Raw genomic sequence first — 23,343 nt, forward strand, 5'->3', positions numbered from 1 at the left:
CTCCTGAACTTCCTTGAGCTGCTGCATAAATCCAGTCACCCTCCTTCCCCCACCACTCTGCCCAATTCAATTCAAGGTGGAGCTGGAGGTTGCACTGAGTAACTGTCCAACGTTCAACACCATTCATGACTCCTCAGATACCGAAGCAGTCTGTGTTCAAATTCAGCAAAACCTTTGATGATTTTTGATTTGATTTGATTTATTATCATCACATGTATTGGGATCCAGTGAAAAGTATTTTTTTTTGCGAACTATATAGATAAAACATACTGTTCATAAAGTATATAGGGGAGAAGGAAAGGAGAGAGTGCAGAATATGGTGTTACAGTCACAGCTAGAGTATGGAGAAAGATCAGCTTAATATATGGTAGGTCCATTCAAATGTCTAATGTCAGGCTTGGACTGATAAGTGGCAAATTTGCACCACACGAGTGCCAGGCAATGAATAACTCTAACACAAAAGGACCTAACCATCGTCCTTGACATTCAATGGCATTACCATTGCTGAATATCCCTTTATCAATATCCTGGGGGTTACCATTGACTAGAGACTGAACTGGACTAGCCATACAAGAGCAGATCAGAGGCTGGGAATACTGAAGTGAGTAACTCACGGCCTGATACCCAAAGCCTGTGTGTAATAGAATACTCTCTACTTGCCTGCATGAGCGCTGCTCCAGCAACACTCAAGAAGCTTGACACAATCAATCCCATTTGATCGCTCCCCCTTCCACAAACATTTGATCCCTCCATCACCAATGAACAGTGACAGCAGTGTGTACCATCTACAAGATGCACTGCCGGAACTCACCAAGATTCCTTAGGCAGCACCTTCCAAACCCATGACCACTACCATCTAGAAAGACAAGAGCAGCAGATACCTGGGAACACCACTTGGAGGATTCCCTCCAAGCCACTGACTGTCCTTGGAAAAATATTGCCATTCCTTCACTGTCACTGGGTCAAAATTCTGGAGTTCCCTCCTTAACAGCACAGTGGGTGTACCTACACCACAGGGAGTGCAGTGGTTCAAGGCGGCAGCTCACCACCACCTTCTCAAGGGCAGTTAGGGCAATAAATGCAGGTCTAGCCAGCAATGACCACATCCTGCCAATGAACAAAATAAACTTGCACAGGACTCAATGAGGAGCAGAAGCTTTTCAGAATTCAGCAGATGGAGGTGAAACTGAGAAATCTTTATTTTTTTAAATTCATTCATGGGATGTGGGTGTTGCTGGCTAGGCCAGCATTTATTCCCCGTCCCTAGTTGCTCATGAAAAAGTAATGGTGAGCTACCTTCTTAATCGGCTGCAGTTCCTGAGGTGGAGGTACACCCACAGCGCTGTTAGAGAGGGAGTTCCAGGGTTTTGATCCAGTGACAGTGAAGGAATGGCAATGTATTGCTAAATCAGAATGGCGAGTGACTTGTGGGGGGAACCTCCAGGTGGTGGTGTTCCCAGATATTTGCTGCTCTTGACCATCTAGATGGTAGAGGTCATGTGTTTGGAAGATGCTACCTAGGGAACCCCAGTGAGTTCCTGCAGTTTATCTTGTAGATGGCACACACTCCTGCCACTGTTCATCTATGATGGAGGAATTGACTGTTTGTGGAAGAGATAATAATCGAGTGCTGCTTTGTCCTAGATGTCGAACTTCATGAATGTTGTTGTAGCTACACTCATTCAGGCAAATGGAAAGTATTCCATCACACTTGTTCCTTGTATTTGCTGGACAGGCTTTGGAGAATCAGGAGATGAGTTACTCTCTGCAGGATTCCTAGCCTTTGACTTGCTCTGGTAGCCACAGTATTTATTGGGCTTGTCCAGTTCAGTTTCTAGTCAATGGTAACCCCCCCGGGTGTTGACGGTTGGGGATTCATTGATAGTAATGCCATTGAATGTCAAGGGGTGATGGTTTGTTGGAGATGTTCACAGCCTGGCACTGGTGCAGTGTGAAAGCTACTTGGCACTTCTTAGCCCAAAGCTGGATATTGTCCTGGTCTTGTTGCATTTGGATGTGGACTGCTTCACTATCTGAGGAGTTGTGAATGATACTGAACATTTTGCAATCATCAGCGAACATCCCCACTTATGATGGAAGGAAGATCATTGATGAAGCAGTTGAAGGTGGTTGGGCCTAGACACTACCCTGAGACACCCCTGCAGAGATGTCCTGGAGCTGAGACCATTGACCTCCTACCACCACAACCACCTTCCTTCGTGCCAGTATGACTCCAAACAGTGGAGATTTTCCCCCTGAATCCCATGAATCCAGTTTTGTTAGGGCTCTTGATGCCAAATACAGTAAAATGCTGCCTTGATGTCAAGGGCTATCACTCTCATCTCACCTCACCTCTGGAGTTCAGCTCTTTTGTCCATGCTTAAACCAAGGCTGTGCTAAGGTCAGAAGCTGAGTGACGCTGGCAAAACCCAAACTGAGCATCCAGAAGCAACTCGAAATAAAAGAGACCGGTGATCTTTGAATTCAGATTTCTTTAAGATAGGAAATGATTTTGACAGTAGGTGAGGGGTAAATGCGTGGGTTACAGGGATAGGGTAGAGGGTGGGCTTATGTAAGATGTTCTCTCAGAGAGTCGGTGTAAATTTATTGGGCTGAGAAGCCTCTGCAATGTAAGGATTCTATCATCCTTTGATCAGCTACATTTTTTTTGCCAATCTTCCCACACTCGTTTCTAACTGGAGGGGTGAAATGTCACCTCTGGATCTTAGCAGCTACAAATACATGATAAAAATGAGGGACGAGATGAACATTCTCATATCTCACTGGAAAGAAATCCCTCAAGAAATAGAAAAGACAAATGAAACACATTAAAGGGTGGATTGTGCAAAGCCCAAGGTGTGTGGAAGAACTGGGGGTGGAGAGAGGGGGTGGCGTGTGTGGCTGAGTCATGTGACCTTTATGCTTATTTACCTCCTGGTATCAATACAACAACATATTGACAACTGCCTGGGAAAAAATCACCCAGAGGGCAAAGAGTGGTATGTGCCACATCGAGACTCAATGATGGCACAAAGTAAGACATGAGATAGGGATAAAGTTGTTGTAAGTATTAAGGAGGAAAAAGATCGATGCTGAGCAGGTAGGGATGTGGGGGGTTGAGGGGGTGGTGGTGAACAAACTGTGCTGATGTGGCCCTAAAAGGAGAGTTTGAAAGTTGAATATGTGGTAGGATTTTGAAAGCAGTAAGCCTGGTGCCACAACAATGGGGATTCCCTCTCGTGGTTGATTTTCTCTTGAGTGATGGGCTATGTTCCTGTCAATCTGAAGAAAAGGTGCAACAACAGGGGGTTTATTTAAAGAGCTTTCTGTAATTGCCACTGTGCTCACACTGAACGATTTCACCTTCTTGACATTTCTTACCCTGCCACTACATCTCGGTGCGCCCCCAACATCCACAGCGTAAGTGGAGGCTGCCCTTCCCTGTTGTTTGTTATGACCTTGGCAAGAGTTGTCTAGGGGCCCCGAGGCCTGGGGGGCCGTGGCCTGCTATTGGGGTCCTGTAGTCTTGGGGTGCCACCCTCCTCGACCTGCACAGGTGGAGTTGCAGGAAGAGGGGACTTGGATGGATGCAAAACCTCTGGAGTCACCTGGCTGGATGGCCCTGGGGTATGCACCAACTGATCCCCCTCCCTGGGTGCTTGATACCCTCCGTGGGATAGAGGGACAGCTGGAGTGGGCTGGAGAAGCCCTGTGTCCTCTGGCATTGGCACTGATGGATGCCAGAAAATGGAGCTGTGCAGGACAGAAATCTTGTTCCAAGGTCTGTACAGTGGCCACCAGTGTTGACCCTGTTGCTGCAATCCCCTCAGACTGCAGACAGACTGACTCCATTCTGCCTTTCAATCTGAGGAGTGTAGCTGACATTCCTTCCCGATTTCCCTGCATTTGCTTTTGGAGCCGCAGTGACTGAGACACGGCAGAATCCAGAGGCTCTGGATCTGACTGGGACTCAGCAAATTCCTGGCCTCCATAATCCTCTGTGTGCTGGTACCCTGGGACGTCCCTATCTCCGCCTGCTGTGGATCTGACGGAGTGGTGAGCTCACCAGGTTGTGACCCTGAGACTGCTCGAAGGCTAAGTTGAACTGAGGTGTGCGTGTCTGCGCTGGCAGAGAGTGTGGGTGAGCGCTGTGATGAGTCTTCTATTTCCATGTCCATGAATCCCTTCGCTGTGCAGCTGTCAGGACTGGAGTCAAGGACCTGGCTGCTGGACCCCCCCTGTGCTGCTTCACAGATACCTGTGAAAGAAAGGAGAGGTGATTAATGAAAGGCAGGCCTGAGAAACAGGAGACACAGCTCCCAGCATCGCTGTCTATGGATGAAGCAGTGCTGGATCTTCACTTGGCCCATTGCCTCCCACCTCACCATTAGCAGAGGAGCAATCAACATCACCCCCCCGGCCAGCTCGAGGACTCTGTGCCCAAACTTTGAGAGGTTCTGGCAACCTCCGGCCATCTGGGATTTCTCCCTCTTGTTGTGAGCTGCCTTCACCTGCATAAAAATAGCTGGAGAGAGTATAAACATGATGCATGCGGGGGCTGATGGTAAGGATGCCTGGCATGTATGATCGATAATTGGCAGCAGTGAGGTGATGTGGACCAACCCACAGGGAAGGTGGAGATGTGGGTGAATGAGTGAGGGGTGGTGTCCCTTGAGCGAGATCTCTATGGATTGGTGTGTGAGATGAGAGTGTTGAGAAGAGTAACTTACCCTGGCAGAACGCAGGAGAGCATTCATCCTCTCTGTGCATTGGATGACTGTCCTCTTCTGCAAGGTGTTAGCACTGACTACTGCTGCCCCTGCATCCCATGCTGGACTGGTCATCCTACTGGCGAGGTCTCTGCCCAGAGCATGGGTTTAGTATATCGTGATGAGCCAGCAGTCGCTCCAGGGAAGCTTTGGTGAATTTTGGGGCAGTATTCTTCTTATCTTTTAAAGCTATGTTTTCCCAGTGGCAAGCGAGCTACCTGTGTGCAGGGGCAAACTTTAAATGTGGAGCCCTGATCATTAATATAATCAGGTGATACTCGGGGAGGTGAATCAGAAATTGTCCCCAGCAATACAGCCTGGAACTGGTACATAAGAACATAAGAAATAGGAGCAGGAGTAGGCCATCTAGCCCTTCGAGCCTGCCCCGCCATTCAATAAGATCATGGCTGATCTGAAGTGGATCAGTTCCACTTTCCCGCTTTCTCCCCATAACCCTTAATTCCCTTGCCTACCAAAAACCTATCCACCTGTGACTTAAATATATTTAGCGAGGCAGCCTCCACCACTTCAACGGGTAGAGAATTCCAGAGACTCACCACCCTTTGAGTGAAGAAGTTCCTCCTCAACCCTGATCTAAACTTTCCTCCCCTTATTTTGAGGCTGTGCCCTCTAGTCCTGCTGTCCTCTCCAAGCGGGAAGAATCTCCCTACCTCTACCCTATCTGGCCCCTTCATTATCTTATACGTCTCTATAAGATCCCTCCTCAGCCTTCTAAACTCTAACAAGTACAGACCCAGCCTACTCAATCTTTCCTCGTAGTCCAACCCCCTCATCTCTGGTATCAGCCTAGTGAACCTCCTCTGCACTCCCTCCAAGGCCAATATATCCTTGCGTAAGTGCGGTGACCAAAACTACACACAGTACTCCAGCTGCGGCCTCACCAGTACCCTGTACAGTTGCAGCAAGACCTCCCTACTTTTATATTCTATCCCCCTCGCTATAAAGGCCAATGTTCCATTCGCCTTCTTGATCACCTGCTGCACCTGCAGGCTGGGTTTTTGCGATTCGTGCACAAGGACCCCCAGGTCCCTCTGCACTGTAGCATGCTGCAACTTTTCGCCCTTTAAATAATAATCCCTCCTACTATTATTTCTACCAAAGTGGGTAACCTCACATTTGCTAACATTGTACTCCATCTGTCAGGTCCTCTCCCACTCGCTCAGCCTGCAATTCTTTTCTTCTAAATGCAGGCTCAACATTGCCCTTCCTGCCTGATATCGGCCTTTGAGAAAATCTTGCCCTGATGTCAAAGGAATCATGAATCAATCCTTTATCTTTCCCAATGCAACAAAACTTTGGAGACACTTGCTGTGATTGATATTTCTGTCAGTCAACAAAAATGAATTAAGTACTGATTTGTCCCTGTGTGTTCAGAACAGTGTATTTTTCCTGGAATTTTCCTAAATGGAAACAAAGTTAGGAAAATGACACTTTCTGTAGCTCCAGATATCTGAGAGATGGAAGTGGCAATAAAGTAAAATGAATCTCAGACTGCAGGGGAGTGGAAATCCCTGCAGTAACAATAGGTGGCACTGTGGCCTTACTGTATTGAACTGAAAACATGAGTTTACTGTGAAAAATATGTTCCAAAATTTTATCCAAATGGGTGTAATATAAAAATTGTGCAACTGCAGAATAGCTCCAAAGCTTTTGGAAAACATATTGGTCTGTTGGAAAATAGAACTTCTGTCCCCTTATAAAAACCAAATTCAAAGGCAGAAGGGAATATTTACAATGTTGTTACATCATATACAATTTGAAATTTACAGTGTTGTAATCCCCGTAGAGGTCAATAATTTTAAACAAGAGTTTTGAATTCCCAGTGACTAATCTAGAGGAATTGCACCAGATTTCAAGTTTTAAGACTTGTTTTTTTAAATCATTTGTGGGACGTGGGTGTCGCTGGTTGGACAGCATTTATTACCCTTCCCTAGTTGCCCTTAGAGGGCAGTTGAAAGTCAACCACATTGCTGTGGCTCTGGGGTCACACGTAGGCCAGACCAGGTAAGGACGGCAGATTTCCTTCCCTAAAGGACGTTAGTGCACCTGATGGGTTTTTACAACTGGATAAAAGCAAATTACTACGGATGCTGGAATCTGAAACCAAAAGAAAATGGCAAATTAACCATTTTAACTGCCCCTGCCATTTTAACACACGATCCTGCTCCCACACCATGTCTGTTCTTATCCTGCTGCAATGTTCCAGTGAAGCTCGACGCAAACTGGAGGAACAGCATCTCATCTTCCGGTTCGGCACTTTACAGCCTTCCCATCTCAACATCAAATTCAACAACTTCAGATGATTTACCCTACCCCACCTCAGCCCCTTTGTTTTCGTTCTATTTTATTTATTTCTTTAATGTCTTCATTTTTCTTCCCCCCCCGCCACTCTTTCCCCCTAATTTATCACTCTTAGCTTTTCTCTCTTTTTCTAAATTTTACCTTTGGTTCCATCCATTCCCCACCACCCTCTCACCCTCACCCTCCATCTGCCCCAACTTACCCTCTGATTGCAGCTTCTCTGCCATTTGGCCATTCACACCCTTTATTCTCTCTATGGGCTGCCATTAGCAGCCTTTCCCCTGGTTTCTGTAGCTATGACTCATCTTTCATTCCCTCCCCTTGCAGTATAAATACAGAGTCATAGAGGTTTACAGCATGGAAACAGGCCCTTCGGCCCATATTGTCCACACCGCCCTTTTTTTTTACAAACCCCAAAGCTAATCCCAATTGCCCGCTTTCGGCCCATATCCTTCTATACCCATCATACCCATTTAACTATCTACATGCTTTTTGAAAGATAAAATTGTACCAGCCTCTACTACTACCTCTGTCAGCTTGTTCCATACACTCACCACCCTCTGTGTGGAAAAAATTGCCCCTCTGGACACTTTTCGACCTCTCCCCTCTCGCCTTAAATCTATGCCCTCTAGTTTTAGACTCTCCTACTTTTGGGAAAAGATATTGACTATCTACCTGATCTGTGACCCTCATTATTTTATAGACCTCTATAAGATCACTCCTCAGCCTCCTACGCTCCAGAGAAAAAAGTCCCAGTCTATCCAGCCTCTCCTTATAACTCAATCCATCAAGTCCTGGTAGCATCCTAGTAAATCTTTTCTGCCCTCTTTCTAGTTTAATAATATCTTTTCTATAATAGGGTGACCAGAATTGGACACAGTATTCCAAGTGAGGCCTTACCAATGTCTTGTACAACTTCAACAAGACATTCCAACTTCTGTATTCAATGTTCTGACCAATGAAACCAAGCATATCGAGTGCCTTCTTCACCACTCTGTCCACCTGTGACTCCACTTTCAAGGAGCTATGAACATGTACCCCTAGATCTCTTCGTTCTGTAACTCCCCCCAGTGCCGAACCACTGAGTAAGTCCTGCCCTGGTTCAATCTACCAAAATGCATCACCTCACATTTGTCTAAATTAAACTCCATCTGCCATTTGTCAGTCCACTGGCCCAGTTGATCAAGATCCCATTGCTATTGGAGATAACTTACCTCATTGTCTACTATGCCACCAATCTTCGTGTCATCGGCAAACTTACTAACCATGCCCCTTATATTCTCATCCAAATCATTAATATAAATGGCAAATGGAACAGCCTGGACAGGAGTCAGGCCAACCAGCCCTGGAGAAAGTTCAGAGGCGGCCATAGGAGCTACTGGCTGGGGGATTAATTGTTTTCAAGTGTTGGGAAAAGGCCTTACAGCCCTCACGTCTCATACCTCCCTCACCCCCACAACTTCCCCATGGCCCATCATGACCTCACTAATTCTCAATGGCTCTTCCTGCTCCTTATGCCAAGCCATATCCCTGCACCAACATCCCATAGCCCTTCCTACTCCCAATGCCAACCATTACCTCTCCACCTACCCCATGACCTCTCATAGCCACAGTATGAGCTCTGCCATTCCACCCAGTCCCTATGCCAAGATATGCCCTTTCTCTCATGGCCCATTGTAGCCCCAGTGCCAAGGTATGGCACTTCCATGCTTAGTGACCCACCAAACTAATGAACACTGCAGTGATAATAGAATATGTAAAAAAAACTTTCACAATAATTCATTCATAACTTTCCACCTTGTGTTAGAAATCATTTCACTACAGTTCAATAAGTGTCAATCACCATGACACTTTAAAACATCAATAAAACCATAAACCCTTAAAACCACGTAATCTTGTGTAAGTCAACATTGTGAAATTGGTGGTAGAAATCAGAGAGACAGAGCTGATAATCAAGCAATGTTTTCCCTGGACCACAAATGTAATGTTTGTCTGGGCCCTCAGCCAAACTGTATGCTTCACATGGGATATGCCAGAGAGATATCGCTACGCCCTTTGTGATGAAAAACAGTAATCTCATCGCACTGTCTGCAAAATGCTGCAAAGGCTTGATTCTATTGGAAATTGATTCCATTTGGCCTAAATCACTGGTTCCAAAGATATTTTTCAGTGGTGGTGATCGCTTCTTGCTACGCCTGTCTGCTAACACAGCCTGTGCAATTCCTCTGGTTTGCCAATTATTCCACTTGTCTTGGTACACCAGGCAATGCGTAACCGCACCTGGTATCAATGATTTTTTTTAGAAGATGATTTATATTTTTTTCAGCAGAGATAGAAACAACATTTGTACCTGCACCGAGCACTGGAGAAACCATCCCCCAAAAAACAAATTTACTTTCTCCGCTTATTTTTTTGATAAGGGAAAGTAGATTGATCAGAGGATCTTTTCCTGTTTCATTGTTCATGTGTGCATTATCTGAGGTGAAGGGCCAAACAGTGCAACATTGACATTGGGGCAGAAAAGTGGCAGCCAGGGACCCAGGTTTGATTCTGGGCTTGGGTCACTGGCTGTGTGGAGCCTGCATGTTCTCCCAGTGTCTGTGTGGGTTTCCTCCAGGTGCTCCGGTTTCCTCCCACAGTCTGAAATATGTGCAGGTTAGGTGCATTGACCCGAACAGGCGCCGGAGTGTGGCAACTAGGGGAATTTCACAGTAACTTCACTGCAGTGTTATTGTAAGCCTACTTGTGACTAATAATTAAACTTTAAAATTGATAAGCCAATTTCAGATTCTCAATTGATTGGCTAAGGTCAATTTCAAAACCCAATCCTATTAATACCTGTGATGTACAAAGTGTGTTCAATGTTGTCAATAAATGAGCCTGATTTCCAAGAGAAAGGTAACTAATCTTCTGAAATAAGAAAAAACACAGATGCTTCATTTGAACAATCTTTCTTTGAAAAGCATTGTAGAAACAAGCGATAGGAAACTGATTTCCTTGTTGGCAGAAACAGGGGTCCCAAACTCGATGTTGCTTTTGAGGGGAATGCACTTAACCATCCAGCATCATGTGACCCCCCTCACCCCCTCCATGAGTGATTCAGGATCCCAGCTATGTCCCACTTCTGAGAGTTGTTGGACAATTAAAAGTCATCAGTTCTCCATTGTAGGCTGTGCCAGTGGGAATGGTGACTTCCGTCCAGGCCCTAGGCTAAATGCTGGATTCAAGGACACAGGTGAGTGAGACTGGGATGGGGGTGGGTGTGGGGAGCAAGGGGCTGGTTGGTCAAGAGGAGGGGAGCAAGGGACAGGTAGGTGAACCTCCACCTCCATTTTCAATGCTGGGACCCTGGTTTGGGAACAAGATGCCTGTGAATGAGGGATCCTGGGAAACTGACAGCCTCCAAGAAGCATGGGCAGGTTGTATAAGGAGAATCCCTGAGCCACCACTAAATGCTGATAGTCGTGGGGATAATTGGTTCTAAGTGCCTCATTAATGAGTCTAATTGCATCCTTGCTGCCAACTAGTGGAATTCCGGTCTCACGTTCTTCCCACTCCCAACTTCAATGGGGACAGTTTTCTGGATGTTGGGAATAGATGTAGGTTCTTCCATCTGATCCTCCTGCCACCATGTTTATTCTGGCCAGTTCCACTAAATCCAGGCTGTGGATTTTCTGATAAAGGACTGTTAAATAAAACTGCCTTCCTTTTGCTGGAATAACAAAGGAAAAACTGAAAACTGCAGATACTGGAGATCTAAAATATTTATTAATCGTAGACTTAGGCCAGAATTCCCTGATCCTGTTCACGCCACCACCAGTGAGAATGAAGAATCTGATGCTCAGTCAAAACTCCATTCACTGCAGCGGGAGCGGAGAACCCCAGCTGCCGGCGAGGTGGGAGAACCCCAGCCTTAATGTTTCAGGCCAATGACCTTCAGAATTACTGGGATGAAAGATCATTGGCTGGAAATGTAACTGTTTCTTTCTCCACACATTCTGTCTGACCTGAGGTTTTTTTTCTAATGATTCCTGTTTTATTCTACCGCTGTTGGTTGATTGACCACACACATGAAACTGCAGCGCTCAGAAAAAGAAAGTGGATCATTGTCTAACTTGCAATGCACAGTGATTATGTTAACACTGACAGAACCAGACATAGAACTGATTGAACACCTTAAATAGGAGGAGGGGGAGAAAAAAGAGTGGACATCAAAAAGCCCAAATTGGCCTAAATTACAAAAGTGCTGAAGATTACTGCGTATTCAGAACTTGGTTAAAATAAAAATGGGAAATGCTGAAAATAGTTTTATTGATCTGGCAACATCTGAAGAACGAGGAACAGAGTGAACACCGGAATTTTACCGGACTGCCCGCTGTGGGAATCGGAGTGGGTGAGGGCCGGAGAATGGGAAGGTTTGTTAACCTCGGACGGGATTTTATGGTTTCAGAATGAGCGAGGCCGAAAAAGTCCCACCCAACGTTTCTGACCTGTGACCTCCGTGAGAAAGTGGCCTCTCCTTTTTGAACCATGCTGTTTCCCAATAGCATTCAGCTTTAGAATATTCTGGAAAAACAATGAAGCAGCCAGATATAAAAGAATTGTATTGAAAGTTGAAAGTAGTATTTTATTAAGTCAAGGCTGGTAGAAATTCAGAATCTGTTGGAAGTGTTCTGGGTTTGTGCTCTTTGATTACAAAGAAGCAAGAAGTGATAACCTAAAAACGGAACACGTGGTGAGAAGCTGTAGACATTTTTATGTTCTCCATGACCTTTTCTCAGAGATTATTATCGTTTATTTCAATAGAACTTAGAAACTGCTCAATGATTCATTCTGTTTTTTTTGGGAATGACATCTGTACATTTCTAATTTAAAATGGATCTTTTGAAATTTGACTGGTAATTGTTTTGGATTACACCACATCAGAGTGAAGATACAAACATACAAATATCGCGGATACTGAAATCGGAAACAAAAACAGAAAAATGCTGGAAAATCCCAGCAGATCTGACAGCATCTGTGGAAAGAGAATAGGGCCAACGTTTTGAGTCTGGTTACCCTTTTGTCAGAGTGAAGATGGATTATTTTGAAAGAAAAAAATGTGCTATTTGAACATTTGTAAATTTATGATACTGAGATATTTATCAGTTGCTCAATCCTTCAAAGAGTAGTTTTGCTTTTTATCCTATTATTTTCATTATTTTTACATTAAAATTCTGTTTGAAACAGATTCAACAATCAATCTCCCTTCTGTGGAAGAAGTTAATTTGTTCTCTGCCACTTTGATGATTTATGGGCATTTTTTAAAATTATTTTCAAGTTGATAGTCTGTAATCTGGGAAGATTCTGCTGACTGACTGTGAGCTCTGCGTAGCTCAGTGTTTGGCGGTGTGTGAAGTGTGAACAGATAGTACGTGGAGCAACAATAGAAACTGGGTTTGTTATCACCACTTTGATTTGATTTATTATTGTCACATGTATTAGTGTACAGTGAAAAGTATTGTTTCTTGCGCGCCATATAGACAAAGCATACCGTTCATAGAGAAGGAAAGGAGAGTGTGCAGAATGTAGTGTTTAGGAATTAAGAGCAGAAGTCGGCAATTCAGCACTTTGAGCCTGTTCTGCAGCACGGTGGCATAGTCATCGGCACTGCTGTCTCAGTGTGAGGGACCTGGGTTTGATCCCTGGCTTGGGTCACTGTCTGTGCAGAGCCTGCACATTCTCCCTGTGTCTGAGTGGGTTTCCTCTGGGTGCTCCGGTTTCCTCCCATAGTCTGAAAGACTGTGCTAGTCAAGGTGAATTGGCTGTGCTAAATTCTCCCTCAGTGTACCTGAACAGGTGCCGGAGTGTGGCGAGTATGGGATTTTTACAGTAACTTCACTGCGGTGTTAATGTAAGCCTACTTGTGATACTAATAAATAAACTTCAAGCTTAAAAGAGAACCTAATTGATCAAGTCAGCATGGAGTAAATTGCAATGCTGTCAGATTGGTTTATTTAGCATTATTTATTCACTAAACACTGGGGCTGGTGGATCCAGCCAAAAGTGAATTTCCAATGATGTGATTGGTACTAATAACTGCTAGAGAATTCGTCTTAAACCCAGACAACACTGTGATTAACCACCACAACCGTTACCCCTCAGTATTGGGGAGGACAGTTTGTAAATTAATTAATTCCTTAAAGCATAACGTCTGATGGAACGTGAGCAAAAAAAATAGAAAATTACTTTTTCTATCTCAAAGGCAAACTTGTGTTGTTCACCGGTTTGGAACCTCTTCATCACTGGGGGTAGCAGCTGAAGGATTTAGAATGGTTTCAATGTTCTGTCTTTAGTTACATCACTGGCCTTATTGGTACTGTCCAGCAGGGCGGTGGCTGTGAAAATAATCAATGATTTCCAAAGGAAATTGGATTGTCACAAATGTACACGACTATGGGGACTTGACGGGGGGAGCGGTGGGACGTGTTGGTGGAAGGGGTGCGGTGGCGAGGGGCTGTTGATGGATTGCCTTCTAGGAACCAGCATGGACTCAATGGATAGAATGGCCTCCCTCTGTGCCATACATGACTCTGTCTAAATGATTTGGTTTAATTATGTCACATGTATTAACATACAGTGAAAAGTATTGTTTCTTGCGCGCTATATAGACAGGACATACCATTCATAGAGGAGGAAAGGAGAGAGTGCAGAACGTAGTGTTACAGTCACAGTTAGGGTTAGAGAAAGATCAACTTAATGCAAGGTAAGTCCATTCAAAAGTCTGACAGCAGCAGGGAAGAAGCTGTTCTTGAGTCGGTTGGTACGTGACCTCAGATTTGTGTGTCTTTTTCCTGACAGGTGGAAGAGAGAATGTCTGGGGTGTGTGGGGTCCTTAATTAAGCTGGCTGCTTTGCCGAGGCAACGGGAAGTGTAGCCAGAGTCAGAGTCAATGGATGGGAGGCTGGTTTGTGTGATGGATTGAGCTACATTCACGACTTTTTGTAATTCCTTGTGGTTTTGGGCAGAGCAGGAGCCCATACCAAGCTGTGATACAACCAGAAAGAATGCTTCCCATGGTGCATCTGTAAACGTTGGTGAGAGTCATAGCTGACATGCCAAATTTCCTGACACGCCAAATGCATCTTAAGACAAGGGTGGATTCTGGGTCTTGTTGATTTTGTACGGTTTGGCACCGCACTATGGGTAAATCTACATGTCAATCTATCGGGGGAGGTATGATAATCCCTTTCTGCTTAATTAATGAGATTTGATTTGCATGTGGAGTGGAATTTGACAGCGCTGTGATGGCAGGTGGGGTGGGGTTCTGTAAATGTGGCATGCTATTCAAAACTCCACTGATGTCAACAGGAGGGCAACATTCTGTCAGTGTAAAATTCCGCACATGGTTTATATAATCAGGAAATAACATTTTGCAAATTGACATTAATTGAAAGAGTAAAAGTCCTCACAATATATTGATTTATCCCATGAGAATGATAGATATGCTGTTGGATCTTATTAATGCTGATTGAGTAACCAGTAAACTGGCTGCACAGTGCCCATCAGTTCCGTACACTCTGCATCATCATTTGTGAATAGCACTTGTTTGTTAATCCATAGATAATGTAACAGGCCTAATGTAACATCTGCTGTGTAGATTAGTGCCAACATTCACCTGCTTATGCTGCAACGTCAGGCTTTGGGTAATTTATTAAGGTCTGGCTCATAGTTTCATGTTGCAGCCAGTAGGTGGATGTATAGCACTTTTTAATTCATTCGTGGGCTGCACCTATTACTGTCTGGGCTAGCAATTATTCCCTGGCCTCGATTTATTGCTTATCCCTAATTGCCTTGAAGAGGTGCTTTTGGCTATTTTCTTGAACACATATTACTGTTTCCCACCTGAAATGTTCTTAACCTAATCTTTGATATTTTTGTACTTTTCCCCCACTTTTGGGCCAAGCTGGACTCAGGTTGGATTTTGCCCAGGTCCTTACCCAATAGCCCCCTTCTCCCAACCACTTCCAAGATTCCATCAACAACTTCCTCAGCCCATGATTTCTGGGTCACTAATCAAGAATGTTTAAAAACTCCATCCTTTGGGAGTTTGATCAGGCTGAAGTGATCCCTGTGGAGGTCTAGTTCTGTCCATCTGAAGACTGGCTTACTTCATCTCCTTGGTCTCACCATGTGAGTCTTGAAGTTTTGAATGAACCAGGGGAGAGGTGGAGAAATCGTCTCTCCCGTTCTACATTTGTAAAGGAACAGTGAAGATCCAACCCTTGCTGGTTAAGGTGCATTGACCCAAACAGGCACCAGACTATGGCAACTAGGGGAATTTTACAGTAATTTCATTGCGGCGTTAATGTAAGCCTAACTTGCGACTCATAAATAAACTTTAACTTTTATTTTCATATTCTCCTTGTGGGTGTACATTCTAGAATACTGTCAGGGTCACAATTTGGTGAGCACATCACAGACAGGGATCCACAGGTGCCAGGGGCAGTGACAGATGAGGTCGCTGATACTCAGAAGACTGCTGGACAGCAGGCCTCTGCTCAGTCCCCTGTAGGTGCTGAGCCTCTTGTCTTGGCCCTGAGAGGGTGGTTGGAGATGCAGAGGCAGGGAGGGGGACATCAGGCTGAGATATCAGAGGCTGTGTGCAGACTGGATTGAAGATTAGAGGAGTCTATTCATGTTCTGTCTGCTCGTGTCTCTAGTGGGCAAGTGCTTGGCTGCCTCTACGGAAAGGGTAGTAACCGCCTTGGAGACTGAGGTGCAGTAGAATGCACGGTGACTGCTGGATATGTGCTCAGACCTGCTCTCCATCACTCTAACTGTGGGTCCAGTGCAGCAGTGGCAAGGCAAGAGGAGGGCGAGTTCCCTTAAACTCCCTCCAAGTTCCCCTTCTCCTTAAAGAGTCAGGGAGAAGCTGGCTCGGACCCACAGGACAGAGGAGGGTCAGTGAGGTTCTCCAGGGGCTTTGTCCCAGGCAGGAGTGGAGTGAGAAATTTTGAGAGGGAGGAGATTTAAGAAAAAAATCTTGGCCATACAATTCCTAAAGCGTCTATTACATTGTTTCCTGATGTATGAATCATCTTACTCCCCAAACATCAGTAAACAACGCCTTTTAAGTGAATAATTTTAGTGCCAGTTGGCGTTTTATTTTGAATCATGTGGTAGTTTGAAACATTAGTCTTTAACATCGCTAGAATTTCATTATGCAACACTTTAATTATTTAATTCAATCCAATTAAAAGCATGAATTACGGAAGATTTTATACATTTTAGACTGCGGGATGGTATGTGAAGGGGTCACAGCTTTTCCTGATTTATATTTATAACGGGACATATGGGGCACAATTTCAAAACTGGGAGATACTTCCAAGTCTTGCAGTATCGTGAAAGGTGAGAGGGATAGTGAGAGACTTCAGGAGGATAAAGACAGGCTGGTGGAATGGGCAGACCCGTGAGTGATTAGACTTAATGTAGAGGAGTGTGAAGTGATATATTTTAGTCAGAAGAATGATGGGAGATGACACAGAATAAAGGGTACAATTCTAAATCGGCAGCGCAGAAGCAGAGGGAGCTGGGTGTATAAATCATTGAATGTGGCTGGACAGGTTCAGAAAGCAGTGATCCCTCCATTGAACATTCCTCAGTCAGAAGGAAGTTCCTCCTTTCCACTTCCTTGTACTCCTGCATTTCTGTCCTGCCTTTCTCCCTGTCTCCTTTCCCTGAACACTTCCCCATCCTTCCCCGTTGATTCCCCCCTGTGCCCCCGTCATATCCAATGCAGAAGGAGGTCATTTGACCAATCGAGTCTGCACCGACAACAATACAACCTAGGCCTTATCCCCTTAACCCCACATATTTACACCCTGCTAATCCCTCTAACCTACACATCCCAGGACACTAAAAGGCAATTTAGCACGGCCAATCCTCCTAACCCGCACATCTTTGGATTGTGGGAAGAAGCCGGAATGTCTGGAGGAAACCCACACAGACACAGGGAGAATGTACAAACTCCACACAGACAGTGACCCGAACCAGGAAGGAAACCCAGGTCCCTGGAGCTATGAGGCAGCAGTGCTAACCAATGTGCCATCATGCCATCCCATGCTTCCGCCAAACATCCCCTGTCCCTTGGCTCCATTTTAGCTTGGACTATGTTTATTCTTAACTTCTACCATGTAATTCCTTGGGCGATTGCTGAAAACAAGAGTTTACATTTATATAGCACCTTTCACATCCTCTGGCTATCACAAAGCATTTCATGGTTTCCTACTAGTCTTGGTTTTATGGAATGCACTCTTCAGCTAGTTTAAATTCAGCAATGTGCAATGAAGAGCAATGGAATAAATGATCAGTTAATTTGTTGTGGGAATGCCAACGGAGGAAAGAATGTTGACGGAGCCACTAGGAGAACATCACTGCCTTATTTCATATAAATCACCCAAACAGCCAGACAGGATCTTGGCTGAATGCTTTATGTGAAAGACAACAGATCCAACAATACAGTTCTGTACTGAAATATCAGCCTCTATCACAGCCTCAAATCTCTGGAGATTGAACTCATGAGTAAAAGCACAATCACTGGGCAAAGCTCATTCTAACTACTTACTTCAATTTATGCCCTGGGTATTATATTGTTAAGTTTTGGCTGGGTTCAGCTTAGATATGTTCATAATGATTAAATATTGCAACATTTCCTATCAACCATCTCACATTTACTGCAAAATATTCCTATGTCACATTTCATTGTAGACAACAATGTTCCAGTCGGCTTTCTTCCAGCTTAAAGGCTCAAATTTGCTCAAACAATCTTTATTAAAAATGATGAAGGAAGCCAACCATTTGAAAGAAACAGTAAAATCCTCAACCATCATTGACATGGATCATTGGCAAGGAGGGAGAAAGCCAAATGTTTAATTCTGGGTTCTGACCCACTGACTGAAAAGCAGATTAACTAATCAATCCCATTCTGGGCAGTTCCATTGTTAGACAACGCCACATCTGCAAGAACAATTTTCTGTTTAAAAAGAAATTAGCAAAACAGTTAGCTAAAGTCTAAAAAATGACATGATGTTATAAATCATTGACTTCAGGAAGCGTAAAGGAGAACATGCCCCCGTCTACATCAACGGGGACGAAGGGTCGAGAGCTTCAAGTTTTTAGGTGTCCAGATCACCAACAACCAGTTGTGGTCTCCCCACGCCAACACTATAGTTAAGAAAGCCCATTGGCGCCTCTACTTTCTCAGAAGACTATGGAAATTTGGTATGTCAGCTATGACTCTCACCAACTTTTACAGATGCACCATAGAAAGCATTCTTTCTGGTTATATCACAGCTTGGTATGGGCTCCTGTTCTGCCTAAGACCACAAGGAACTACAAGAATGTGAATGTAGCCCAACCCACCACGCAAATCAGCCTCTGATGCATTGACTCTGTCTATACTTCTCACTGCCTCGGCAAAACATCCAGCATAATTAAGGACCCCATGCGCCCCGGACATTCTCTCGTACACCTTCTCCCTTCAGGAAAACGATACAAAAGTCTGAGGTCAGTCCCAATCGACTCAAGAACAGCTTCTTCCCTGCTGCTGTCAGACTTTTGAATGGACTTACCTTGCAATAAGTTGATCTTTCTTTACGTGCTAGCTATGGCTGTAACATCACATTCTGTACTCTCTCGTTTCCTTCTCTATGAACTTTTTTTTGTCTATACAGCGTGCAAGAAATAATACTTTTCATTGTCTGTTAATACGTGTGACAATAATAAATCAAATTAAATCAAAAATCCCCTCATACACTTTAAAAGGATTCTGTGTTCTGCCAGGAACCCACTGGAACTGGAACTTTTCTGAGTTGGAACTCCCTCTGATCTTTGGCTTTTTTGACAGCGGAAATAGCCCAAACTGATATCTACTTATGTGGCTCCTTTACTGTTATGTTATTTGTGGCTTTAAAACCTCTCTTTTCTGTCCCATTACTGTTTGTGTGTGCAGTTGTGACCAAACCCCAGGTTTGAATGTGTGAACAAATTAAATAATCTGGGCGGGGCATGACGGAGCAGATGCTGAGGGGTCATTTCCCTTTGTGGGAGAGTCTGGGACCAGAGTAAGGAGCCATCTATTTAAGGCAGAGATGAGAAGGAACTTATTCTCAGAGGGTGATGAATCTGCGCAATTCTTTACAGCAGAGGGCTATGGAGTGGAGGGTGGATGTGTTAGGTATGTTCAAAATGACAGATTTTTATCAGTAAGGGAATCATGCGGATAAGGCAGGAAAATGTAGTTGAGGATTATCCTATCAGATCAGTCATGATCTTGTTGGATGGTGGAGCAGACCCAAAGGGCCAAACGGCTACTTCTGCTCCTACGTCTTATTCTGATTTAATCAGTGAGTTCCACAAACAGATGGTGTGGGGAAACACGCCCCAGCAGATTGTTGAATAATTAAAAATACCCTTGCTTACGGATAGACAGTGAGAGAACAAAGGAGTTCAGTTTTGTTCCTCTCTCCTGTGTGTAACACCTCTGACCTTAACAGTAGATAATTAATCACAGTTATATGTATCTGCTATTTAAAGCAGTGACCAATTCTCTGGATCCCATGTCCCTAATTACCAATATCATGGGAGGTTCACCACCACGGATCTGTAGATATTTCTTGGTTTAAACTCCATTATTGACTTTTGCCAGGATTTTAAAAATATAATTCATGACATATGGGCTTCACTGGCTTCAGCAGCATTTATTGCCGATCCTTAAAAGCCTTTAAGGTGGTGGTGGTGGTGGTGGTGGAGTCACCTTCTTGAACTGTTGCAATCACTGAGGTGTAGGTACATCCACAGTGCTGTTAGGGAGGAAGTTCCAGGAGTTTAACTGAGTGACGATGAATAAACAGTGATATGGTTCCAAGTTAGTTTGGTGAGTGAGTCACTGTTGTTTTGAGACTGGAGACTTGTAAACTTAGCAAGTGAAAGCCAAGAATATTTCATCACTTAAATTTTAATTTTACTTTGCGCAATAGTCAATTTTTCATTAACTATGTGTCTGCACACAGTTAATTTAAAACAAATTCATTAAATAAATCCGCACGAGAAGAATAGAATTTGTTGCTGTGCAGTTTGGCAGGATTGTACAACTGCTCAGGACTTTCATTGTTTTGCAATAATTCTGCAATTAATTAAATGAAACTGGTTTTTCTTCAGTTTAATGGCGTTGAGTATTACAGTGACCTGATTATATGATGCCAGCTGTACAGCAAGCAGCAGTCTGGTCACTAGTGTCCCTGGGAACCACAGAATTAACACAGAAGGTGAATCATTAACGTGGATTGATAACATTCCCGTGATGATTGAATTTTTAGGGAGATCTGGAATGTTGGGAGCACTGGCAGTTTTGTGTAGGAAGGGGGGGCAGCTAAACACACAGCTCAGGCAGCACAAGGTTTGCAGGGGTGGGGGATGAAAAGGGGAAAAGGTTACTCTGGGGGATTTTATCTAATTTATGTTGCCTTCTCCTACATGGTGTCTAGTTGCATGTTGGTCAGACACTCCCAATGCACCATGAGCAAATCCCCATTTAAACAATCTCCAGGGGCCCTTATACACCCTGGCTGCATTGGGGGAAATCAAGTCATTCTGAGTGTTGCTGGCCTCAATATTCCATCCTCAATAGTAGTTCACCACACTGTCAACCTGTATATTATCAAACATCTACTAGCTTCAGCATTCTTCTTTAACTGCAATCAATTCAAAAGCGGTTATTTTCCATTTAGAATTCTTATACTAGGATATGAAGTTAAAATAAAACTTACTTTTGATTGTCAATGAAATGAACTGTAACGGGCAATTCATTTTCATTTAAATTTCATGAACAAAAGATGGTGAAAATAGCCTGATAGATGCCTCGCAAATGACAGCGTGGACAAATCTTAATGCCAGTCATCTCTTGTAGATGATTCTGGTGTAGACTGATGTTTGCTAATGGTTGTAATTAATGATCTGGGGGTTCGAGGCTGAACTGGAAACATCAAAGTAATGAAAGTGCTCAGCCAGTAGCTCACACTCTAATCAGATTTCTGTCCACTATACATGTTAATGTCAGGAAAACTAGTTTCTCAGCACTTCATAACAATCTCTTCCTGCCTTTTAAGAGACTTAATAGTATTCAAGAACATATAATAAGATTTTTCGTAAAAATTGAAGTGTAATGGTGTTAAGACTCATTGTGCTGTTAACTCTTTTTAGTTTAATGATATTTCGAGAAACTTGGGCCATGTTCTTTCACCTATTTCAAAATCCTTTAAGGTTATTCCTGCTTATTAACCCTTCTTTCACCACTTCCAGCCCCTGCTGCAGCCGGAGTGCACCTCACTTTTAAGAGTTCTAGGCTAGCTTTAAGCAGTGCAACAATACTATGCCTTTAAGAAATATATGTGTGTTGTGTTCCTTGTGAGGGGTTTGTTTACAGTTCAGCCCTGGTTTATGGTGTCACTTTGTCTGTTCCAGGCAGCCCACATGCTGAGAAGTTTGAAGAATAATCGATCCTAGATATTGGAGTATTTGTTTTAATCTGAGCTAATGCAGTTTTGACTATTTTTTTGGGTTGTCCCCTGGGGTTTCAGAGTAGGGTTTGATTAAGTTGATTGACAGAGGCTGAGTCATGTGCTAATGGGAGGAGCTATACTTAGACAAACAGCCAGTTTTCTACTCAGGTCTGCAAGGAGCAGGAGCTCTTTTCTCTCTCTCTCTCTCTTTCTCTCTGGAGACTGCAGTTTGGGATCTTCTTAAGAAGTAGACATCTGTCTCCAGTGGTGTTGTGGAGGTTTAAGGATGAGCGGCCACACATCAGCACTTAAGCCTGTTGCTTGCTGATTTTGAAAGGGGAGTTTGCATCTATGAAGAATATTGCTTAAATTGGAACTAATAGAGATAGACTAGTCGTTAAGAATTGTATCTTGTCATGTTTAAGTATTTCATTTGGTAATAGTTATACTAATTCTTTTTGTTATAGTGAAACTGTATTGTTAAATAAAATTGGCTTTAATAATAGTTTCTAAAGGATCAATAGAATCACATCTGAGTGAAACACCTTAACCTCACACTAATGCCAAAAATCAAATGAAGTTAAGGTCTAGTCTAACTTCATATTATACCTTGGAGTTCCTAATCTACTCCTTCCCTAATAGTTGTAACATGTTGGAAATACGCAACTCAGAGAGCAACTGTGGAGAGAGAAACAGAGTTGATATTTCAGGTTGGCGACCTTTCTTTAAGTAGTACTGACGTCCTTAAGTAATTCTCACCTCATACGAGTTTGGGTTCTCTTCTGAGGCAAACAGATATTCAGGCTGGAATTTTACTGGCATAGCCACCACGGGAATCGAACCGGGCGAGGGGCAGAGATTTTACAGTTTCGGGATGAGATAGGCCGGAAAATCCCATCCTCAATTTCTCTTTCAATGCTGGCCTGCGTGCCCCACCATTATAAATTATTAAGCAACACAAAGCCTGCATATTCCTGTATTGTGCATGTTAATCCAACATCAAAATATCCACAATATTAGTGAGCAGTGCAATTGTTCCTGAACCTGTTATGGATGTATTCGACTTATTTTGCTTGTTTATTAATTTGCTTCCATTTATTTTTGGATGAATTTTTATGCTTAGTAAGCTGAGGGATATCAGAACTGCATGAAGGAATAGCATCTTAAAAGGAAGGTAAACATAACGATCACAACATCTGTTGATGATGAAATTATTCTTTTAAGATTGAAATTGGTTTCTTGTGTTTTGGGGGTTACAGTGCGATTTTAACAGTACATTAATGTAATACTTGATAATTGCATAACTAATGTATGAATTTCAAATAATTCAGCATCTCCTGTCTGTTGGGAAACACTAGCAGAGTCTCTTTGCAGATTTCATTTGCATTTTGTTCGGGAAATCTCCAGCAGCTTGAGTTTAGAATTTCATGAATTCTAATTCTCAGAGGAAGGCTTATGAATTCAAAGCAGACCTGTGAATTTGAACTGTTCCTTCACCATATCCCTGAAAGCACATTTACATTATCTGCTCAATGAACCTTTATACAAAAATATGCAGGAGAATGCAATTAAACTCTGTCTGTAGTTCAAGAACGCAAACTTGCTTCGTTATAACAAGTTTTCCGGCAACAGTTCTCAATTTTGGATTACTGATGGCACCATGGTGATGTCATGATGATTGAAGTGTTATGAATTCTGATGTTGCTTTGATT

At 43.5% G+C, this 23,343-nt stretch overlaps 1 protein-coding gene across 1 annotated transcript in view; it reads right to left on the reverse strand.

The window, feature by feature from the left end:
• Positions 1 to 23,343, reverse strand: part of grm3 (glutamate receptor, metabotropic 3) — a 177,731-nt gene that overhangs the window by 14,887 nt on the left and 139,501 nt on the right. The window lies entirely within an intron of this gene.

This window comes from Carcharhinus amblyrhynchos, chromosome 19 (genome assembly GCF_965287045.1).
Source record: "Carcharhinus amblyrhynchos chromosome 19, sCarAmb.v2.hapA, whole genome shotgun sequence".
Classification (NCBI taxonomy): domain Eukaryota; kingdom Metazoa; phylum Chordata; class Chondrichthyes; order Carcharhiniformes; family Carcharhinidae; genus Carcharhinus; species Carcharhinus amblyrhynchos.